This window comes from Mustela nigripes, chromosome 13, assembly GCF_022355385.1.
Source record: "Mustela nigripes isolate SB6536 chromosome 13, MUSNIG.SB6536, whole genome shotgun sequence".
NCBI classification, from domain to species: domain Eukaryota; kingdom Metazoa; phylum Chordata; class Mammalia; order Carnivora; family Mustelidae; genus Mustela; species Mustela nigripes.
In genome coordinates this window covers 5932001-5949759 of record NC_081569.1, presented here as the reverse complement: position 1 = coordinate 5949759, position 17759 = coordinate 5932001, and the positions used below count along the sequence as shown (strand labels likewise).

Genomic DNA, 17759 nt, shown 5'->3' with positions numbered 1-17759 from the left:
GTGTGGCTGGTGGCTGGCTTGTCTCCACGTGTGCCTGGAGAATCACGTTCCTGGGTCAAGTCCCAGAGAGAGGCAGGAAGGTGGGCAGACCCGGGTGGGTGGGGAGGAGTCTGGGCTGGGGGAGTGGATAAGGCAGTGGGTCACGGGCAGTCTTCCTCTCCTGCCCTCTGTGTGCTGCGTGCAGCCTCTGGGTAGACGGCTGGGGCCCTGGACAGGCACGGGTTCCATCCCCACGATGGCATCCACAGAGCTGAGTCAGAGCACACTGTTTAGACATGGCTCCTCTCTATCATTCTGCTAATAGATTTGGATAGCTCCCCAAATTCTAAATTTATGGGCGTGGTTTTCTTTTTCTTTCCTCCCCTCCTCCCCGCCCCCGCACCCCCATATCTACTGCAGCTGGTCTCTGGGAATCTTGGGGATCAAAGGTGCACGGGGTCCCAGGACCAGGGCGATACCACCCCTTGGGCTCTGGGAACATCTGGAAGGAAGTATTCATCACAGGAGATCCTTAAGTTTGAAACAGGCCCCAGGGAAAATGTGCTGGGCTGGCTTGGAAGGCATTCAGCTCTCCTTTGTATGATCTGATTTAGAAGATTGACTCTTCCGTGCCAAGAAACGTGAAGTTCATTGCCAAGGTAGACAAGACTGCGCTTGGCAGACTTCACCAGTGGAACAGGGATTCCCTCACTCAGCACCTGTCCTGCTGAGGCCACTCCCGCACCCTGGGACTTCAAATCTTAGTGGGGGCTCGCTCCCCAAATGACTGGGGTTTGGGGAAGTGGAGGGCGTGGATGAAATGGGCTCTGACTCTCTCCCACCAATGTTTTCTCCGTCACGCTTCAGTCATAGGCCTGGACAGATTAGGTGACAGATACTCAGAGTTGTTGGCTGCAAACAAGCCACTGGGGCGCGTGTAAGCAGAAAAGGCTTTCGTGTGCCTCTGAGAAGCCGCTGTGAGGGCGAGAGGCTGGGCTTGAGCGCTGGGACAATGCCGAGCTGCTGTAAGGAGATCTCATGGCCGCCCCAGTGGAGTGTGGTCGATGGGAGCCCTCCCAGGGCCGATGCTGAGCACCCGGCTCTGCCGCCACCACCCCCAAACTGGCACTCACCTCCCAACTGCTAGGCTCCAAGCATCTGATCGGTGGACGCCGGTCACACGTCTATGCCTCAACTGCGAAGGAAACTGGGAAGGTACGTTTCTGATGTCTACTTTAGGGAGACACAGACTCCGAAGGTGGACGCCATCCTAAACATCAGAAAGGTGTTTGTGGGCAGCCAAGAGGAAGGATAAATAATCACACATAATCAGTGACCTAAAATCACAATGACCGGAGCCAATGACCTGCCTTGAGAATGGCCCCTGGGCCCTGACCCTGTTGCCTGGGTCCTGAGATACTCACCCTCTTGCTCCTAAAGTTGGTCCTGCCTCCTTGCCAGGAGACGGCATCCTCTCTGTATCCCATAAGTGATGGTTTAATTATTGCTTGAATGTTTGATTGGGGTCTTTGTAGGCAAATGCAAATCCTTTCAAGGGCCAGGCAGGCAAATGAGTGAAGGAAGTGGACAGAAGGGTGTGCTCGGGGCAGAAGGACTGAAGGGAAGGCCATTCCCCAGATGTTTCCATTTAGAAATATGGACCCAGTGACCAGATAGCTCTGTGGACTTCTCTACATGAAACATCCGGATTTAACAATAACTGGTCAAATATTCTTGATCTGTTAAAAAAAATTTTTATTACAAAAAACTCGAAATGGGGCGCCTGGGTGGTTCAGTGGGTTAAGCCGCTGCCTTCGGCTCGGGTCATGATCTCAGGGTCCTGGGATCGAGTCCCGCATCAGGCTCTCTGCTCAGCAGGGAGCCTGCTTCCCTTTTTTTTCTCTCTGCCTGCCTCTCCATCTGCTTGTGATTTCTCTCTGTCAAATAAATAAATAAAAATCTTTAAAAAAAAAAACTCGAAATGTACAGAAAAATAGAAGGATGGTATAATGAACAACCACATCCAAATACACTCCTCACTCAGATTTAACACTTTGTACATTTTGCCATGTTTCATCTACTTTTTTCCTGCCTATGTATTTTATAAGTTTTTATTTTGAGTCCTCTCTACACGCGATGTGGGATTTGAACTCACAGCCCCAAGGTCAGGAGCCACACGCTCCACCAACTGAACCAGCCAGGGCGGCCCATCCTGTTGAAGTATTTTAATGTAACAAAATCAGAAGAGCTAATAAAATATTTTATCCTTAAGTACTTTAATAGGTATCTCTTCAATACACAGATATTTTCCTAAGTAGTAGCTACTTAATAATACTTAAAGTTAACAAATAATCTTTACTCTGATTTCTTTTGCTACCCCAAAGGCGATGCTTTAGATGGATTGTTCAAACCAGAGTCCCATCGAGGACCAAGAATTGGTTTTGATTGTTACGTGTCTTAAATATCTTTAATCTAGAAGAGACCATCCCTGTTTTGTTTTGCTATTTTGTGCGTGTGCTTTTGCGGACACCGATTTGAAGAACTCAGACCAGTGTCTTGTCGACGGTGCTATTTATCTAGACAGGTCTGATGGTTTCCTTGTGGTGTCACTTACCTTGTTCATTTATCTTCTGCATTTCCTGCAAACTGGAAGTTAGATCTAAAGGCTGAATTAAATTTATGTTAGCATTTTGGCAAGAACGTGTCGTGGGGTGATGCGGAATGCCTAATCCGTGATCTCAGAAGGCCCGGGTTACTGTCGCTATTAGTACAGATGTCTGATGAAAGACTAGGTTGAGATGATTCCTTACCTTATAATTACGTATTTTCTTCCTTAGATCCGTCATTGCCTCAGAAACACTTTACTGGATGAGTTAGCCTCCATTGGTACACTTTGCCCTAATCAATTACTTCATTAGGGATCGCAAGAGGGGGTTGCTATGCCTTCAACATTTACAAGCCGGCATTGCTCAGTATGGAAGAGCTTTCTTGTGTTACCAACTGAGGCTACGTGGTTTTCCTGAAACTGGAACTATGGGTTCCTCCTGGAAGACAGAAAAAAAATGCATCATGTTTTGTCTTTAACATTTCTCAGAGTAAGGAGCTGGTATAAGAGCTTTGGCCAATCCCATAGTCCTCTTTGTCCCTGGGGGTATGTTCTAAGACCATGGATAGTACTGAACCACAAATATACTATGTTTTTCCCTAGGCATACATACCTCCAATAAAGTTTAGTTTATAAATTAGGCACGGTAAGAGATGAATGACAATAAAATAGTACAATTATAATAAGAGCAGTAATACTGTATATAATATATCATATGTAAGTAATATACTCTAATAAGACTTATGGGAATGCAGTCTCTCTCTCAGAATACCTCATTGTTTTGTACTCATTCTTGTGATGAGGTGAGATGATAAAATGCCCGTGTGACAAGATGAAGCGAAGTGGGAGATGTAGGGCCAGTGGCTTAGCGTTAGGTTGCTACTGGTCTTCTGATCGTCTCCTTCTAGGCTGCAGTTGACCGAAACCACAGATAAGGGGGGAATGACTGAAATGACAAAGTGTTCTCCTTTTGTAGCATCATTGTGGACGGCTGGATTTTTCTGTATTCGATGTTGTGTAATCAGTGACATCCTTTATTCTTCTCCGATGCTCAAATTGTACTGCCTTTGGCCAGCAGACCCCTTCGAGATGGTTCTCTGGGAAGTTTTTTGTTTGTTTGTTTGTTTGGTTTTTGTTTGTTTGTTTGTTTGTTTTTGACATCTCTCTGCTGCCTTTGGTCACCTTTCTCCTTCCAGGCACAATTTGATGTCTCTCATTCCCAAGGGAACTGTTCCTGCTCCAGCCCTGACTTTAGCCATTTCTGCAGGAGTTTCAGGTTCCTTCTCCCAGTATTGTAAAGGCAGTGGACAGGTTAAATAAACCATGTTCCTCGGCTGGATACAGCCTATGGTGTGCTAGTTTGCCACCTCGGGTTTTCAGTTTCTGTGGTTTTACGCTACGAGATATGGGCAATCAAATGTCTCTGCATTTGTTGTTGCTGTTGTTGTGTTGTCATTCTTACTTGTTGATTACTTGTTCTTAAATATAATAGACATCAGTGCAGGACCCACGTATCCATGAACTACTCCACTCACTGTAGCCTGTGAATACGCTCATTTCATGTAGAATCCTAAGGAATAATTTTCTTTCTTTTTTTTTTTTTTTAAGTTTTAAATTATTTATTTGACAGAAAGAAAGATCACAAGTAGGCAGAGAGATGGGCAGAGAGAGAGGAGGAAGCAGGCTCCCCGCCAAGCAGAGAGCCTAATGAGGGACTCAATCCCAGGACGCTGGGATCGTGACCTGAGCCGAAGGCAGAGGCTTAACCCACTGAGCCACCCAGGCATCCCAAGGAATAATTTTCTAATCATCTAGGTTTGTCTTGTCAGCTGCCCCATTTGGTCCCACTTCCTTGGGATTATGCTGTGTCCCTCTCACACCTTCCTGACTGTGACAAGGTGAGATCTCCATGATATACTCTTACGTGGGTGACAAGCAGCAGGTCCTTAGAAATCGGCATTCTCATCCCATGCTATCAGGAGTGTACATTTGTGTCACTTTTCAGGAGGACAGCATGGTGTATCATTCAGGGTTTATTCATTTACAAGTGACAGTAATCCAAGGACAAAACTAGCTTACAAAATCCTAGTACAAAACTAGCTTAAACAAACAAGCAAAGGATAGTCATTGACTCAGTTAACTGGGAAGACCGAGGGAGGGATGGCTTCAGGCATAGCTGGATTCAGGACATGGCTAAGACCATCAGGGCTCTGACTCATTATTTCTTGACTGTTTCTCTGACTGTGTTGGCTTTATTCTCATGATACTCGATCTACATGGCAGGGAATATGGCCTCTTAGAGCCTCAAGCCTGTATCTTTGTGGCTTCTGATCAAAAAGGGAGAGAAAAAGCCCCCTCTCACAGAAACTTCATATAAAGTCTCAGGGAGTACTCTGATTAACTCTCTTTGGATCTTATGCCCATCTCTGAATTGAACATGCAGGCAGGGGAAGAGAGTACTCTGGCTGCCTCCAGTGGCAAGTTCAGCCCTGTAGAGGAGAGGTTCATAGTGACTGACAGCCCACAAGGGCCAGAGAGTATAGGGGAGGTGTGGCTCCCTACGGGAAAAACAAAAGGCTGTTATTAGAAGAAGCGGGACAAAGAATTCTGAGCAGGGAAGCACATCAGATGTCCCTTACATTCAGAAAAAAAAAAAAAAAAAGTCAACAAAGACTTTAAAGCAGTCTGCCTTCCATCTAAGAGAATGATTCCACATCAAAGAATTCCTGAAAGAAAAAAAAAAAAATCAGGGGCGCCTGGGTGGCTCAGTGGGTTAAGCCGCTGCCTTCGGTTCAGGTCATGATCTCAGGGTCCTGGGATCGAGCCCCACATCGGGCTCTCTGCTCAGCCGGTAGCCTGCTTCCCTTCCTCTCTCTCTGCCCACCTCTCTGCCTACTTGTGATCTCTCACTGTCAAATAAATAAATAAAATATTAAAAGAAAAAAAAATCACAGACAAGGGCAGATTTGAGTCCAAGGATGTTCATAGTCACAGCACTGTTTATAATAGCAAAATACTTTAAGAATCTAAATTCCACTAAGAGGAGATTAAACAACTTAGTGCACATCCGTGTTATTGGGAGGCTAAGCAGCGAGCGAAAATGATCATTATTTCCTTGCATTTCATGACCAGGAAAGACCTCCATGACGCACTGTTAAGTAGAAAAGGCAGGCTACAAAGCAGAACACATATTATAATCTCATTTTTTAAATTAGGTAGATACCCATTGGGAAATAAACATTGTCAGGAAAACACATCGCAGGCTTAATAGAGGTTACCTTTGGGTGATTATTTCCATTTATTTAATTTGTTTATCTGAATTTTCTATGATAAGTACATATTACTTTTTTATGAGAGATCTTTTTTTTTTTTAAGGAAAGAAATCAGGAAAAGCACACAAAGACACTCAAAGAATAGATGTAACAAGGAAGGACACAGAATGGGGGTGACCCATGGCCATGGGCGTGAGGTCAGAGAGGCTTAAATCCAAGGACTCCAGGCCTGGAGGCCCCTGGGGGAACACGGCACCCCTAATCATCCACTCTCCTTCCCTGTCATCTTCACGACTCCCAGTTACCACACTAATCGCAGGGTGGGCTGACCAGGCAGGCTGCCGCTGGCCCTCAGCTGAGAGAAGTCAAGTCGTCCTTGTCTTTTCCTTCCTCTGTCTCTGCCCGTGGATACCGCCTTTTTCCAGCCAGCCCTATCCCCACTCCAAGCCCTGCCAGTTCCGGCAAGAGCAGTTCAGGCTGGTCCCCTGGGCTCTCAGGTTAACTGAGCAATCATCCAACCCAGGAGGCAGGGAGGGCCCCTAGAGACCTGGGAGGCTCCCATTGGCCTGGTGCCCTGATGTTCAGCTCCCCAGCATGGGCTCAGCAGACCCCGCCCCAACTCTTCCTTTTACTCCCCCAAGGGCTGGGATAAAAAGCTTCCTCCCTCCAAAGACCTCCAGCTCCAGACCCAAGTCAGCCTCTGCGCAGTGCCTGTGGTGGGGTGCTGGGCCTTCCACAGGTCCCCGCTGTGTCTCCACTTGGCGAATGCTGAAGGATCTGTCCTCCAGAGGCCTTGCTATCCTCTAAATAGTCAACTCTAACCTGATTACCTCTTTTAGACAGGCACAGTGGGCAGTCCTCTCGAGTCTCTAGTAGCAAATTAAAACTGCCAGAATCAGGGGCGCCTGGGTGGCTCACTGGGTAAAAGCCTCTGCCTTTGGCTCAGGTCATGATCCCAGGGTCCTGGGAAGGAGCCCTGCGTGGGGCTCTCTGCTCTCTGGGGAGCCTTCTAACTCCTCTCTCTCTCTCTCACTGCCTGCCTCTCTGCCTACTTGTGATCTCTGTCTGTCAAATAAATAAATAAAATCTTAAAAAAAAAAAAAAAAACTGCCAGAATCAGAATCTTTGGCTACGAAGAGAACCAGAGCCACGAGGCACAATTTGCTGGATGTTTTGTTTCCCAAGAGAAAGGCGGGGGGCGGGAATCACTATGGTTAAGTGTTGGGAAGAAGGGGCACTTCAGACCAATAAAGGAAATATATATTCAAGAATTGTCTGGAACACTCCTGTTCTAGCATATAAAATTCACATAATTTTTTTTAAATTTTTTTATTTTTTAATAAACATATAATGTATTATTAGCCCCAGGGGTACAGGTCTGTGATAAAATTCACATAAATTTCATATGCTACTCCATGATATAGCTATATGTCTTTTTACAAGATTTTTAAAAAAGATTTTATTTATTTATTTGAGACAGAGAGAGCATGAGTGCGGGAAGGAGCAGAGGGAGAAGCAGACTCCCCGCAGAGCAGCAGGGAGCCCGAGGCAGGGCTTGATCCCAGGACCCCGAGATCAGGATCTTAGCTGAAGGCAGAGGTTCAACTGACTGAGTCACGCAGGTACCCCCTTTTTCAACATTTTTAATGAAAAATTTCAAACACAATGGTTTTCACAGTGAAAAAAGCCCTATACCATCCCCCAATGTTTACTGTTAACATTTTATTATATTTGCCTTATTATATCTCTCCACCTCTCCATCCTTCTATCAATACATTTTATTTTTTTATGCATCTCACAGTAAATTGCAGACATCAGTAACTTCCCCCTAGTTACTTCAGTATATTTATCTTTAACTAGAGCTCAGTATTGTTTATGGTTTAAAAAAAATTCATTTTTTAAAAGATTTTATTTATTTGCCAGAGAGAGAGAGAGAGAGTACACACAAGCAGGCAGAGAGGCAGGCAGAGGCAGCAAGAGAAGCAGGCTCCCTGCCAAGCAAGAAACCCAATGTAGGACTCGATCCCAGGACCTTGGGATCATGACCTGAGCCGAAGGCAGTGGCTTAACCAACTGAGCCACCCAGGCGTTCCCCTAAAAAACTCATTTTTAAGTAGGTTCAATACCCAATGCAGGGCTTGAACTCATGACCCTGAGATCAAGAGTTGCGTGCTCTACCAACTGAGCCAGCCAGGCTCCCCTGTTTTTAGTTTTTTTGAAGTGAAATCTACAAGCAATGAAACACAGAATCTTAAGTGTGCATTTGCCCAATTTTCACAAATACATAAACTTGTGCACCCCAAGACATAGAACAAGACGTAGAACCCTACCATCATCCCAGAACGTTTCCTCGAACACTTTCTTGTCAATATCTGCCCCCAGCCTCTCAGAGGACACCACTGGGTTGTTTCCACCATAGGTTAGTTCTACCTGTTCTAGAACTTTATAGATATTGAATCATACAGAATGTACTCTTTTGTGTAAGGCTTATTTCACTCAACATCATGGTTTTGAGTCACCTATGTTACTGCATGTACCAATACTTTGTTCTTTTTTTTTTAATCTGGAGTAATATTCCAGTTTATGAAAATAGCACTGTTACCCATTTTCTTATTGATGGATGCCTGAGTTGTTTCCAGCTTTTTGACTATTGTGAAGAAGTTGCTATGAACATTCCTGTGTAAGTCCTTTTGTGGACGTAATTTCATTTCCCTCAGGTCAACACCTAGAAGTGGAATTCCTGGATCATAGAGTTGGTGTATAATTAGTTTTAAAAGAACTGGCTTTTTCTAAAGTGGTTGTATTATTTTATATTCCAACTAATAATATATGAGAGTTCTGGTTGTTCCTTATTCTCATTAGCCTTTGGTGGGGGTCAGTTGTTTAAATTTTTAGCCATTCTATCACCTATGTAGTAGGATCTTATCGTTTTAATTTACATTGCCCTGATTATTAATAATACTGTCTTTAGTGTGCCTATTATCCATTCATATATCATCTTTTGTGAAACATCTGTTCTAATATTTTTTTCTTTTTGGCGGGGGGCGCCTGGGTGGCTCAGTGGGCTAAAGCCTCTGCTTTCAGCTCAGGTCATGATCCCAGAGTCCTGGGATTGAGCCCCGCATCAAGCTCTCTGCTCAGCAGGGAGCCTGCTTCCCTTGCTCTCTTTCTGCCTGCCTCTCTGCCTGCTTGTGATCTCTGTCTGTCAAATAAATAAATAAAGTCTTTTTCAAAAAAATCTTTTTTTTTAAAGAGTTTATTTATTTTGACACAGAGAGAGTGCAAGCATGCAAGCAGGGAGAACAGTAGGCAGAGAGGAGGGAGAAACAGCCTCCCCACAGAGCAGGCTCGCTTTCCTAAGAAACATTTGTGTTTCCTAGGAAGCCATGAAGATATTCTCTGTTTTCTTCTAAGAGCTTTATATGGTTTTAGCTTTTATGCTTGCATCTATGATCTGTCTTGAGTTACTTACTTTTTGTGTATGGTGTGAAGTAGGAGATAAGGCTCATTTTTTTTTTCTATTTGGATATCCAGTTATTCCAGTCCCATATATCAAAAGGATTTTTCTCTCCCCCTTGGATTCCTTTGGCACCATTGTCAAATATCAAATGACTAAATAAGGGTAAGTCTATTTTCAGCTTTCCGTTCTGCTCCTTGATTTATTGGTTGATTCTTATAATGGTACCATGCTATGTTGATTAATGTAGTTTTATATTTAGTCTTGAAGTAAGGTAATGTAAGACTTCTAACTTCTTTTCAAGATTGCTTTGGATAGTCTGGGTCCTTTGCATTTCTGCATAAGGTTTAGAATCAGCATTTCAATTTCCCTGATTCTATAAGGCTATGGAGATTATGATTTATGAATTAAATCTGTGAATCAATTGAGGAGAATTAAGAGTACTGAGTCTTCTAATCCATGAACATGGTATGTCTCTCCATGTGTCCAGATCCTTTAAAAATTTCCCTCAGGGATGTTTTCTAGTTTTCCTTGTAAATTTTGCACATATTTTGTTAAATTTATTCTTAAGTATTTTCTGGGTTTTTTTGTTTTTATTGTAAATTGAATTTTTTTTTTTTTAAGGGAGGGGAGGTGTAGGGCACCTGGGTGGCTCAGTGGGTTAAGCTGCTGCCTTCGGCTCAGGTCATGATCTCAGGGTCCTGGGATCGAGTCCCGCATCGGGCTCTTTGCTCAGCAGGGAGCCTGCTTCTCTCTCTCTCTCTCTCTCTCTCTCTCTCTGCCTGCCTCTCTGTCTACTTGTGATTTCTCTCTGTCAAAAAAAAAAAAAAATCTTTAAGGGAGGGGAGGTGTAGAGAGAGAGAGAATCTTAAGCAGGTCAGTGTGGCACCTGATGTGGAGCTTGATCTCACAACCCTGAGATCATGACCTGGGCCAAAATCAAGAGTTGGATGCTTAACTGACTGAGCCACCCAGGTACCCCCAGATTGAATTGTTTTTAAAATTTTACTTTTCAACTATCTAATACTAAAAAATATGGAATGCTTCACAAATTTGATTCCATCCTTGTGCAGGGACCAAGTTAATCTTTATCATTCCTGTTTCAGTATACGAGTTGCCAAAGTCTAAAAACATAATATGATTCACTCCTGTGAGTTTTTAAGATATGCTCCAGGTAAGGAAGTCCCTTCTTTCCTGGGGCTCCTTGTGCTCCTAGCATATGGCCACAGACCCCTACACAGAGCATTATGGGATCTCTGCCCAGAGTGCCTTCTCCTCTGGGTCATTATCTGGCTCTCTGAGGTTGGATGCCTACATTCTCCACTACAAACTCCACACAATCACATCAGCTGTGATTTTGTAAAAAATCAGTCCTATCAGTCCTAAAACACAATGGCAAAAAAAAAAAAAAAAAAAAAAAAAAAAAAGCCTTCCTGAACAAAGACCTGATCTATTGGCTCATTCCTCACATTCATCCCCAAGTAGTACTGGAGAAAGAAAATCCTGTCTCATGAACCTAAGGATAGCCAGAAAGAGTGAGGAGAGAGGCACATCTGTTAGGCTCTTTAAAATCCATTCCTAACCCCTTGGGTGGGTCACTGTGAGCCTTGAGGAGAAGACAACACCTTCCTCAAAAGTTGGGTGGCCACAGCCTGCCAGTGCTCTTAGAGCACAACGGAATCCTCTCGTGAGCCTCAGATGAGACTGACCTGACATGCTTTCTAACTGAACCGCAGTTTCACACATTCCTCTTTTTTTAGTTGTAGTGAAATACACATATCATAAAATTGACTGTTTTAACAACTTTTTAAAAAGATTTTATTTATTTATTTGACAGAGAGTCATCGAGAGAGGGAACACAAGCAGGGGGAGTGGGAGATGGAGAAGTAGGCTTCCTGGCGAGCAGGGAGCCCAATACGGGGCTCGATCCCAGGACCCCGGGATCATGACCTGAGCCGAAGGCAGACACCCAATGGCTAAGCCACCCAGGTGCCCCTGTTTTAACAATTTTAATGTGAACAGTTCAGCAGCATGAAGTAAGTACATTCACACTGTTGTGCAAACATCACCCCCTTCCATCTCCAAGACTGTCTCTCATCCCATATCACAGTTCATCTTACAAAATATTTTTCATCTGACCTATGCTTTTGAAGAATGAACTAAAAGAAGATTCCCCAGTTCTTCACTCCTAAACCACTCGGCAGCCCTGGGATTCACAATGGGATAGAAATCCTTTGTCCTGGCACCTATTGGCCTGTCCAGGCCTCACTGGCTCAGCCCAGCCCAGGTCCTCCCTCCTGAAGGGGTGGGGTGTGTGGATTCCTAGGGGGTGGGGCCTCCACATCAGCTCCAGCCTTCCTCTCTGGTCTGGCCTTGGATCCATTAGGGAGACTGCAGTCCTGCCCACCCCCCTAACTTGTCTGGGTTTTCCGTCCCTCCCACCCTTCCATCCGCCAGGCCCCACAGTCTTCCTGAGCTTCTACAAGACCCTGCCATGTGTAGGGAGGGGAATTTGAGACCCTTCCTCAAAGGTGAGGCTAACCTCCGGTGGGCGGAGCCTGAGGCTGGTGATCATTCTCCCAGAACTGCCTTAGTATGTGCAGCAGACTCAGGCTTTGGGCAGTATAACTGACTTCAGAGAAGTTCGATTCTAGAAGGAGTTTCAGTGGCCCCAGGATTGCTGCATTAGCCCCATCTCCCAATGGGCTTCTGTGAGGAGCCCAGTCTTCCTTCCCAGGGGACGTTCCTTTCATCCTTAGGTTCTCACATCAGTGAATGGACCCAGTGTTCCAAACCATTTCCACAGGACCCAGAGTGAAGGATTTCTGAGCCCTGTGCGGGCCTGATAAGGCAGGCCTGGGCCATGCCTCACTGGCTTCAACCACAGCTTGGTTTTCTCAGCCAGAAAATAGGGCCAGTCCCACAGACCGTGGGATCACATTGGCCTCAGACCCAGGAAACCAGGGAACACTGCTGGGGTAGGAGTAGACATGAGGTTTGAACAAGAGATTGGGGTCCCAGGCCTGTGGCCAGCAGGGGTCAGAGAGATGACAGGGCAGGGGTGAAGCAAGGACCACCCAGCCTGCAACCCCCACTCCACCACACGTCTGGACCACAGCGCTGCCCCTCCAGTAAGTAGAGGGACCACTCCGTGAGCTGTGTGACACCCAGCACCTTACTTAGCTTTTCTGAAGTGTTAAAATGGAGATTTAAAAACATACTTACCTAGAAGGGGTTTGGAAGATTAAATGTGAGTGTTCCTAGTGCAACGCTAGGCACACAGAAAGTGTGTGATAAACATTTTCCTTTCTGCTTTCTTCTCCCTCATGGCTTTATGCACATAGCCCTGGCTCTGTCAGGGAAGCTAGGCAAGGGGACAGTCCCCAGAAGGGTCAGGGAAGCCATCGTTTATCCTCCGTGCCCAGGAAGACCCCCACAAATGCACGGCTTCCCCCGAGACCCCCAGGAGCACTGGGGCCCTGAGCAGAATGGAGAGTTGAGCAAATGACCACCGTGGCAGAGAAACAAGTTCCACAGAAGACCCACCCCTTGTCCAGACCTACCAAGGACACACACTCTTCATGTCATTGCCAGTCAAAATTCCCAGACTTGAGACCTCAAGGCTCCATGTCCGATGGCAGCAGGAGTGGTCAGGGGCGGGGGGGGGGTGGCCAGCAGAGGAAGGCCATTTTTATCATCATTACCAAGTAGGAACCAGAGTCTCAGAACTGGGGGGGAGTGTAGTGACATAGCCCGGCACCCCACTGCCACCCATATCAGCTAGAATCTTTGGGGGCAGTGGGTAGGCCCAGCTTTGGATTTTTTTTTTTAATTTTTTTAAATTAACATATGATGTATTATTAGCCCCAGGGGTACAGGTCTGTGAATCGCCAGGTTTGGATGGTTTTTTAAAGTCCTCAGGTATTTCTAATGTGTAACCAGGGTTAAGAACTTCTGGTTTAGTCCAACCTCCTCGCTGTAGAGATAAAAACATACAAGGGGAGGGGTGCCAGGGTGGCTCGGTTGTCCTGATTTCTGCTCGGGTCATCATCTCAGGGTTGTGGGATCAGACCCCACGTCACGCTCCCGCTGGCCTGGGCATGGAGCCTGCTTAAGATTTTCTCTCCCTCTTTCTGAAAAAACAAACAAACAAAAAACAAAACCCACACAAAGGGGGAGAAACCCCCAGAAAGGCTGAAAGAAAATATTTAAAGTGAAAGAATTTAGTTCAGAGTAGTTGCGCTAAAGAAGGAAGCTATTATGATTTCATTATTTCTGCTATTGCTCTAGACAAGGCTGGCTTCACTGATGCGTGCCTTGGACGGTCACACGGGCCCCTCATGATTAGAAGGGCCCCATGCTTGGTTTAATGCTCTACTGTTTTGAAATTTTGAATTTTTTTAATAAGGGGTCCTACATTTTCACTTTGTACTGGGTCCTGCTGGCTCTTGGATCTACATCACACAGTTCTTGCTTTTTCTTTTTTCTTTTTTTAAGATTTTATTTATTTAAGAGAGCGAGAGAGAGCACGAGCAGGAGGAGCAGCAGGCAGAGGCAGATGGAGAAGCAGGCTCCCCGCTGAACAGGGAGCCTGATATAGGGCTCGATCCCAGGACTCTGGGATCATGACTTGAGCCAAAGGCAGATGCTTAACTGACTGAGCCACCCAGACACCCCAATCACACAGTTCATAAAAGCAAAGTAGATTATCATCCCATTAGAGAAAGATGAAGAACACAGGGCTGAGAGAGGCTTGCTGGTTGTGGGGGGCTGGCCTAGTCTCCCTTCTCCAGACCACCCTGTCCAGGGAGGATCTGTCCTTGGAACTCCAGGTGGGAAGCAGTGTAAGAGTTTCAGTGCTCCCTCTAACTAGCTGTGCAAGACCATCTGAGCCTCAGTTTCCTCAGTAAAGGGGAAGAAATAATTCTGCCTTGCAGGATTACTGTGACGAGTGCCCAGAACCACGACTGTCCCTCGAGATGCTAGAAATAACACGAATGACTTCCCCGGTCTTTACAGGAACACAGAACACATTGTGCTCCAAAAGAATGGGACCCGAGTGCTCCAGGTGCAGCCTTGTCAGCCACCCCAAGGTCCTTTCTTCTCCCTGAGAGGCCCAATGACAGTCAGTTCCCAGACTTCTGCTCTTCTCACCCAGAGGAAGGACAAGCAGTTCTGGGAAAAGCTTTCATTCTGCCGTGGGGGCTGCAGGCTTGGGAGCCCCTAGTGAAGGGTGCTGCTACTGCCCTCTCGTGGTAGTATAGCGGTTTCTGCACAAATTCCCACCCTGGGAAAATGCGTGATAACACACTACATTTCAATTACAAAAATAATTTATTGCTACCCTGCTAGGCACTACGGATACACAGACAAATAAAGCACAGTTCTTTCCCTTTAAGAACTCAAAGTTTAGAAAGTAAAGCGAACACTTGGGGAGCCTGCGCGGCTCAGTTGGTGAAGCCTCTGCCTCTGGCTCAGGTCACCATCTCAGCTTTGGGCTCCCTGCTCAGCCTGGAGTCTGCTTCTCCCTCTGCCCCTTCTCCTGGTCATGCTCTCATTCTCTCTCTCTAAAACATAAATAAAATCTGGGAAAAAAAAAAGAAAGTAAAGCGAAATCTTAAAGGGCCGGAATAAAGTGTAATGTGTAAGTTATAATAAAAAAGCCTCCCGACTTCTGGTTCCAGACAAAATGGGTTTAGACATATTTACTCCTGTTTTTCCCACTAAGTAAAGCTAAAACCCCTGGACAGTCTGTGTAAACCAGACATGGGACGACTCTTTGAGGCTGAGAGAAGAAGCAGACTTGCTAGTGAACTTGAGATACCAGGAATGACAGGGCAGTGAGTTTCTTGGGTTTTCTTTTGCTCTTTTATGTCTGACTGGATCCTGAAGAAGCTCGCGTCCTAATACCTCAATGGCTGCAGCCCACAAAAAGCCCCAGGAGAAGTCTGCTTTCTCTAGTCAAAAGACAGGACAGGGGAAGACAAGACAGAAAACTTGTGGACATTAATCACTCCAGTCCAGTCAAATTCAAACAAACAAACAAACAAAAGACCCAAACAAATGATATCCCAGCCCCCTCAGCCAAGACTGAGTGGGAGCCTATATTTACCAGGTGCCAGGCATAAGGAGGCAGTGGAGATCCCTGAGGGTACCTCGACTTCCAAATCCATCCATTGGGAAGAAGATGCCCACCCTGCCCTTCTTGGGTTATGTTAGAGGAGGAACAGGGGAGAAACAGGCCGCCCCCCACCCCATTACGTGGTTCCCCACCTGTAGTATCAGAGGAGGGGATCACAGAGTGTGTGTGTGGGGGAAGCAGCCCCACATTTTTCAAGTAATGGGAAAAAACAAACAAACAAAAAGAACTGTCAACCCGGGATTCTATATCCGATGACTGTCCTTCAGGAATAAAGGGAAAATAAAGAAGTTCTCAGATGAAGGAAAATTAAGGAATTTACTGCCAGCAGACTTACCCTAAAAGAATGGCTAATGGAAGTTGTAAAATGGAAAAAACGGATTGAAGAAGGACTCTGAGGACATTAGGAAGAAAGAAAGAACAATGGAAAGAGGAAAAGTAAGGGTATTTTTTTAAAAAGCTTTACTTCTTGGGCTGCCTGGGTGGCTCAGTGGGTTAAGCCTCTGCCTTCAGCTCAGGTCATGATCTCAGGGTCCTGAGATCAAGTCCCGCATCGGGCTCTCTGCTAGGCAGGGAGCCTGCTCCCTCCTCTCTCTCTCTACTTGTGATCTCTCTCTGTCAAATAAATAAAATCTTAAAAAAAAAAAGCTTTACTTCTCTTCTTTTTGTAAGTTTAGTTTGATGGTTAAGACAAAAATGATAACTAGTGTGGTTATCAATATTTGCAAAGGAAATAGTTAAGACAATTTTAAGTGAGGAGGGTAAGGGACTCAAAAAGAGGTAATATTTCCATACCATATTATAATTACACTTCACGGGTCAAATAAATAAATAAAATCTTTTTTTTTAAGACTTTATTTATTTATTTGACAGAGAGAGAGATCACAAGTAGACAGAGAGGCAGGCAGAGAGAGAGGGAGAAGCAGGCTCCCCGCCGAGCAAAGAGCCCGATGCGGGGCTCAATCCCAGGATGCTGGGATCATGACCCGAGCGGAAGGCAGAGGCCTTAACCCACTGAGCCACCCAGGTGCCCCATAAACAAAATCTTTTAAAAAAATGTTCAACTGGGGCACCTGGGTGGCTCAGTCAGTTCAGTGTCTACCTTCCACTCATGTCATGATCTCAGGGTCCTGGGATCAAGCCCCTTGTCAGGCTCCTTGCTCGGAGGTGAGTCTGTTTCTCCCATTCTCTCCCTCTGTGATCTCTCTCACTCTTATTCTCTCTCAAATAAATAAATAAAGTCCTTAAAAAAATAAAAAAAATTTTTAAATGTTCGTGAGGGAAGCAGGGGGAAGAACAGAAAACCAAACACCAAAAACTAAAACCAAACAAAAACCCCACAGACAAAAAAATACAATGGTAGACTTAAGCCCTTATATATTACACACAGATCGTTTAAATACATCAGTTAAAAGAGACTGGCAGAACAGATTTTTTAAAATGACTCAATTATTTGTCATGTAAAGGAACTCACTTCAATATAATGATATAGAAAGGTTGACAGAAAAAGAATGAAACCAGATATACTATGCAAACACTCATCAGAGAAAGCAAGAGAGCTATATTAATAGCAGACAAAGTGTTTCAGAGCAAAGAAAATCATCAGTTACAGAGAGAGATATTACATCGTGATAGAAGGGTCAATCCACTAAGAAGACATAGCAATTCTAAATGTGTATGCACCAAACAACAGAGATGCAAAATACATAAAGCAAAATAATGATAGAACTGAAAGGAGAAATAGACTTATCCACAATTAGAGTTGAAGATTTCAACATCTCTCTCAACAAGTGATAGAACAGCTAGACAGAAAGCACAGACACAGAAGAACTCAAAAACACCACTAACCAACAGTATCTAATTGGTATTTTAGAACACTCAACAGTGGCAGAATATACACTGTTTTCAAGTGCTCAAGGAGCATATATGAAGATAGATCATATCCTGGTCCATAAAATAAACCTCAATGAATTTAAAAGAATTGAAATCATACAGAGTGTGTCCACCAAATCAATGGAATCAAACTAGAAATCAAAAATAGAAAGATAACAGGGAATCTGCAAACAATGGGAAACTGAACAACACACTTAAATTAATCCATGGGTCAAAGAGGAATTCTCAAGAGAAAATTTAAAATATGCAGATGTGTGGAAAAAAAAATAAGGTGTCCAAATTTATGAGACACAGCTGTGCTGAGAACATTTATGGCACTAAATGCGTATCTTAGGAAAGAGGAAAACTCTCACTTCAATAATCTACATTCTCACTTAAGGAATCTAGAAAAAGAAAAGCAAAATAAACGTAAAG

The 17759-nt window shown here is 44.8% G+C and overlaps 1 long non-coding RNA gene and 1 pseudogene across 1 annotated transcript; both read right to left on the bottom strand.

Annotated features, from left to right (window-relative positions):
• Window positions 1-1128: 1128 nt before the first annotated feature.
• LOC132029079 (uncharacterized) lies at window positions 1129-6287 on the bottom strand. Its single transcript, XR_009407692.1, has 3 exons — window positions 6187-6287; window positions 2790-3023; window positions 1129-1249 (listed from the first exon to the last, which is right to left on the bottom strand). It is a non-coding gene; the product is annotated as an uncharacterized LOC132029079 (long non-coding RNA).
• A 4055-nt stretch (window positions 6288-10342) lies between these two features.
• On the bottom strand, window positions 10343-10438 carry LOC132000449 (U6 spliceosomal RNA; annotated as a pseudogene).
• Between the last annotated feature and the right edge of the window lie 7321 nt (window positions 10439-17759).